The sequence below is a fragment of the Lampris incognitus genome, chromosome 15 (genome assembly GCF_029633865.1).
Source record: "Lampris incognitus isolate fLamInc1 chromosome 15, fLamInc1.hap2, whole genome shotgun sequence".
In the NCBI taxonomy this organism is placed as follows: domain Eukaryota; kingdom Metazoa; phylum Chordata; class Actinopteri; order Lampriformes; family Lampridae; genus Lampris; species Lampris incognitus.
The window spans coordinates 33484368-33491098 of NC_079225.1; positions in this window are offsets into that span (position 1 = coordinate 33484368).

The following is a 6731-nucleotide window of genomic DNA, read 5'->3' on the forward strand; positions in this document are numbered from 1 at the left end:
TGTGTGTGTGTGTGTGTGTGTGTGTGTGTGTGTGTGTGTGTGTGTATATAACGTTTTTTTCCAAAACCGTCAATGGTGTTGTAAGCGCTCAACTACTGAGGAGCAGAATATCCATGTTGAAATATATATAGTGGGTTTTTTTTCCCCGGAAACCATCAATGATGTAGATAAAAGTGCTTAACTAATGAGGAGCAGAATATCAATGTTGATATATATACTAATGTGTGTAATATATATATATATATATATATATATATATATATACTATATAGAGCGTTTTTTTTTTCTTCCGGAAACCATCAATGGTGTAGATAAAAGTGCTTAACAAATGAGGAGCGGAATATTAAGATACAGTGCATCCGGAAAGTATTCACACCCCTTCACTTTCCCCACATTTTGTTATGTTACAGCCTTATTCCAAAATGGATTAAATTCCTTTTTTTTTCTCATCAATCTACACACAATACCCCATAATGACAAAGTGAAAAAGGTTTAGTAGAAATTTTTGCAAATTTATTAAAAATAAAAAACTGAAATATTGCATGTACATACACTCACCGGCCACTTTATTAGGCACACCTGTCCAACTGCTCGTTAACGCAAATTTCTAATCAGCCAACCACATGGCAGCAACTCAATGCATTTAGGCATGTAGACATGGTCAAGACGATCTGCTGCAGTTCAAACCGAGCATCAGAATGGGGAAGAAAGGTGATTTAAGTGACTCTGACCGTGGCATGGTTGTTGGTGCCAGACGGGCTGGTCTGAGTATTTCAGAAACTGCTGATCTACTGGGATTTTCACGCACAACCATCTCTAGGGTTTACAGAGAATGGTCCGAAAAAGAGAAAATATCCAGTGAGCGGCTGTTCTGTGGGCGAAAATGCCTTGTTGATGCCAGAGGTCAGAGGAGAATGGCCAGACTGGTTCGAGCTGATAGAAAGGCAACAGTAACTCAAATAACCACTCATTACAACCGAGGTATGCAGAAGAGCATCTCTGAACGCACAACATGTCGAACCTTGAGGCAGATGGGCTACAGCAGCAGAAGACCACACCGGGTGCCACTCCTGTCAGCTAAGAACAGGAAAGTGAGGCTACAATTCGCACAGGCTCACCAAAATTGGACAATAGAAGATTGGAAAAACGTTGCCTGGTCTGATGAGTCTCAATTTCTGCTGCGACATTCGGATGGTAGGGTCAGAATTTGGCGTCAACAACATGAAAGCATGGATCCATCCTGCCTTGTATCAACGGTTCAGGCTGGTGGTGGTGGTGTAATGGTGTGGGGGATATTTTCTTGGCACACTTTGGGGCCCTTAATACCAATTGAGAATCGTGTCAACGCCACAGTCTACCTGAGTATTGTTGCTGACCATGTCCATCCCTTTATGACCACAGTGTTCCCATCTTCTGATGGCTACTTCCAGCAGGATAACGCGCCATGTCATAAAGCTCGAATCATCTCAGACTGGTTTCTTGAACATGACAATGAGTTCACTGTACTCAAATGGCCTCCACAGTCACCAGATCTCAATCCAATAGAGCACCTTTGGGATGTGCCGGACCGGGAGATTCGCATCATGGATGTGCAGCCGACAAATCTGCAGCAACTGCGTGATGCTATCATGTCAATATGGACCAAACTCTCTGAGGAATGTTTCCAGTACCTTGTTGAATCTATGCCACGAAGGATTAAGGCAGTTCTGAAGGCAAAAGGGGGTCCAACCCGGTACTAGCAAGGTGTACCTAATAAAGTGGCCAGTGAGTGTAAGTATTCACACCCTTTGCTATGACACTCAAAATTGAGCTCACTTTCATCCTGTTTCCACTGATCATCTTTGAGCTGTTTCTACATCTTGATTGGAGTCCACCTTTAGTAAATTCAATGGATTGGACATGATTTGGAAAGGCACACACCTGTCTATATAAGGTCCCACTGTTGACAGTGCATGTCAGAGCAGAAACCAAGCCATGAAGTCAAAGGAATTGTCTGTGGACCTACGAGACAGGATTGTATCGAGGCAAAGATCTGGGGAAGGGTTCAATTTTTTTTTTACAGCTTTGAAGGTCCCGAAGAGCACAGTGGTCTCCATCATTCGTAAATGGAAGAAGTTTGGATCCACCAGGACTCCTCCTAGAGCTGGCCGCCCAGCCAAACTGAGCAATCGGGGGAGAAGGGCCTTGGTCAAGGAGGTGACCAAGAACCCGATGGTCACTCTGACAGAGCTCCAGCGTTCCTCTGTGGAGATGGGAGAACCTTCCAGAAGGACAACCATCTCTGCAGCACTCCACCAATCAGGCCTTTATGGTAGAGTGGCCAGACGGAAGCCTCTGCTCAGTAAAAGGCACATGACAGCCCGCTTGGAGTTTGGCAGAAAGCACCTAAAGGACTCTCAGACCATGAGAAACAAGATTCTCTGGTCAGATGAAACCAAGATTGAACTCTTTAGCCTGAATGCCAAATGTCACGAAACCAGGCACCTCTCATCACCTTGCTAATACCATCCCTACAGTGAAGCATGGTGGTGGCAGCATCATGCTGTGGGGATGTTTTTCAGCGGCAGGAACTGGGAGACTAGTCAGGATCGAGGGAAAGATGAATGGAGCAAAGTACAGAGAGATTCTAGATGAAAACCTGCTACAGAGCGCTCAGGACCTCAGACTGGGGCGAAGGTTTACCTTTCAACATGACAACGACCCTAAGCACACAGCCAAGACAATGAAGGAGTGGCTTCGGGACAAGTCTGTGAATGTCCTTGAGTGGCCCAGCCAGAGCCCAGACTTGAACCCCATTGAACATCTCTGGAAAGACCTGAAAATAGCTGTGCAGCGACGCTCCCCATCTAACCTTACAGAGCTCGAGAGGATCTGCAGAGAAGAATGGGAGAAATACCCCAAATATAGGTGTGCCAAGCTTGTAGCTTCATACCCAAGAAGCCTTGAGGCTGTAATCGCTGCCAAGGGTGCCTCAACCAAGAACTGAGTAAAGGGTGTGAATACTTATGTATACATGCAATATTTCAGTTTTTTATTTTTAATACATTTGCAAAAATTTCTACAAAACCTTTTTCGCTTTGTCATTATGGGGTATTGTGTGAAGATTGGTGAGAAAAAAAAGAAATTTAATCCATTTTGGAATAAGGCTGTAACATAACAAAATGTGGGGAAAGTGAACGGGTGTGAATACTTCCCGGATGCACTGTAGATGTAGGAAAATCATCAGCTGTCAGCTGATTGACAGCTGATGATTGCTTATGGCATGAAACAGGCTTGTACTGCCTCATAAAGAATTTATTTGAATCATTGGATTATATATATATATATATATATATATATATATATATATATATATATATATATATATATACACTACCGTTCAAAAGTTTGGGATCACCCAAACAATTTTGTGTTTTCCATGAAAAGCCACACTTATTCACCACCATATGTTGTGAAATGAATAGAAAATAGAGTCAAGACATTGACAAGGTTAGAAATAATGATTTGTATTTGAAATAAGATTTTTTTTACATCAAACTTTGCTTTCGTCAAAGAATCCTCCATTTGCAGCAATTACAGCATTGCAGACCTTTGGCATTCTAGCTGTTAATTTGTTGAGGTAATCTGGAGAAATTGCACCCCACGCTTCCAGAAGCAGCTCCCACAAGTTGGATTGGTTGGATGGGCACTTCTTTGAGCAGATTGAGTTTCTGGAGCATCACATTTGTGGGGTCAATTAAACGCTCAAAATGGCCAGAAAAAGAGAACTTTCATCTGAAACTCGACAGTCTATTCTTGTTCTTAGAAATGAAGGCTATTCCATGCAAGAAATTGCTAAGAAATTGAAGATTTCCTACACCGGTGTGTACTACTCCCTTCAGAGGACAGCACAAACAGGCTCTAACCAGAGTAGAAAAAGAAGTGGGAGGCCGCGTTGCACAACTGAGCAAGAAGATAAGTACATTAGAGTCTCTAGTTTGAGAAACAGACGCCTCACAGGTCCCCAACTGGCATCTTCATTAAATAGTACCCGCAAAACACCAGTGTCAACATCTACAGTGAAGAGGCGGCTGCGGGATTCTGGGCTTCAGGGCAGAGTGGCAAAGAAAAAGCCATATCTGAGACTGACCGATAAAAGAAAAAGATTAAGATGGGCAAAAGAACACAGACATTGGACAGAGGAAGACTGGAAAAAAGTGTTGTGGACGGATGAATCCAAGTTTGAGGTGTTTGGATCACAAAGAAGAACGTTTGTGAGACGCAGAACAAATGAAAAGATGCTGGAAGAATGCCTGACGCCATCTGTTAAGCATGGTGGAGGTAATGTGATGGTCTGGGGTTGCTTTGGTGCTGGTAAGGTGGGAGATTTGTACAGGGTAAAAGGGATTCTGAATAAGGAAGGCTATCACTCCATTTTGCAACGCCATGCCATACCCAGTGGACAGCGCTTGATTGGAGCCAATTACATCCTACAACAGGACAATGACCCTAAACACACCTCCAAATTGTGCAAGAACTATTTAGAGCAGAAGCAGGCAGCTGGTATTCTATCGGTAATGGAGTGGCCAGCGCAGTCACCAGATCTGAACCCCATTGAGCTGTTGTGGGAGCAGCTTGACCGTATGGTACGCAAGAAGTGCCCATCCAACCAATCCAACTTGTGGGAGCTGCTTCTGGAAGCGTGGGGTGCAATTTCTCCAGATTACCTCAACAAATTAACAGCTAGAATGCCAAAGGTCTGCAATGCTGTAATTGCTGCAAATGGAGGATTCTTTGACGAAAGCAAAGTTTGATGTAAAAAAAATCTTATTTCAAATACAAATCATTATTTCTAACCTTGTCAATGTCTTGACTCTATTTTCTATTCATTTCACAACATATGGTGGTGAATAAGTGTGACTTTTCATGGAAAACACAAAATTGTTTGGGTGATCCCAAACTTTTGAACGGTAGTGTATATATATATATATATATATATATATATATATATATATATATATATATATATATATATATATATATATAAAGGCAGTTTACTACTCATTGCACTTGTACGTGAAGTAACAAATAAACCTTTTGAACTCATGTCACCTATTTGCTTCACCCCCTAAAATGAATTGTTTGGAAAAGTCTCGGTTCGGCTGCCTTTCCAGGAAGCATACATGACAACGAAAGGTCTGGTGTCTACATACGTAGATGATTGTGTTTTTACAGTATACCAGCCGTATAATGTTCAAAGTGTGAATTTTTCTGTCATAACAATCCAGAATAGATACAAAATAAATGCATAAAGGAAACCTTTGTTGTCGCTCATAATGACGCACATCTGTAACTTTGACCAGACACCCGCCCACAAATCTATGACCACTTATGAGAATCATAGATTGTATGGGATTATAATCTCAAACGAGGCAACACTGCAGCCTCTCTGTCACGTCGAGCTGCCATGCATAACTTCACTACGCTTCAAGTGTCTTTGTTTCAAAATCTATTGTTGTTCATTGACGTTCTGTAAAAGGTTTGCCTTTTCTTAAAAGCAGTGGCGTTTTCTCCTGGAGGCCAGGGGAAACCAGGCTTCCCCTGTTTTTCCAGACTGTAGTTGTCATTTTAATGAAAACACTTCATTTAACAGTTTCGGCAATTCTTCTGTGATGTTGCTGCAATCTCTTCCCCATTTCTCAGTGAGTATTTTACAATGAGTGAGACAGCCCCCCCGACCCCCAAAATGTTAACGTGTGGTGAAATACTGTATTGCACTCCGACTGTGGACATAGTCAAATCTGCGGGTGGCCAGGCTGGAGTTGGCTTCCCTTGGTGAAAAAAACTGAAGTATTAACCAATCAGATGAGACTACCGTCATGCCATGCCAAACTGCGAATAGTCAGGATGGATTGGACCTATGCCAATTAAACGTTAGCCACGCCATTGAAATGCAAAAAAAAATAAAAAAATAAAATTTAAGCATTAGCTATTTGTTTGTATTGACATCACTGTTAGCAAGTAGCGGCATGCAGTTATGGAGGGTGGAAATTTTGAGTTTTTAGTATAAAAAAAAAACAACTTCACTAAACCACCGCTGCAGCAGCAACCTAAAATGTAGACTGACAGCAGGCCAACGCCAAAACTAGAGCTGCATACGGAGAGGAAAAAATAAGGTGAGTGACATGCACACCCCCTTCTCTCTCTGTGGCTTTACCGATGACAGAACTGCCCATGTAGCTGTGTGCAAATTTTTGATGTGGTTATATTGCGTAGATGTATTGTGTCTTGCTTGACTGGATTTAGCTGCATGTGTCAGTCAGTCCACTGTAGAGGTTGTTATACTGCAGTTGTTCACACACAGACAATAAGCACCACAGACAGCACCCACAGAGCCAGGTTACCTGTTTAGATGAGATGGTGATTGTTTACTGCCTCTGCAGGGCTGGTACTTACTTGGTTGTTAGTCTTTTAGGTCATGTTGTATAATGAACATTTGGCTTAGTTTTAAAGGATAAGCACGGAAAATATTTGTGCATGTCAAGCACCTACAACAGGGTTTATAAGTCATGTTCATTCATTCCTTCATTCTTTCATTATCCAAACCGATTATCCTGCTCTCAGGGTCGTGGGGATGCTGGAGTCTATCCCAGCAGTCATTGGGCAGCAGGCGGGGAGACACCCTGGACAGGCCACCAGGCCATCACAGGGCTCACTCACACACACACACACACACACACACACACACACAC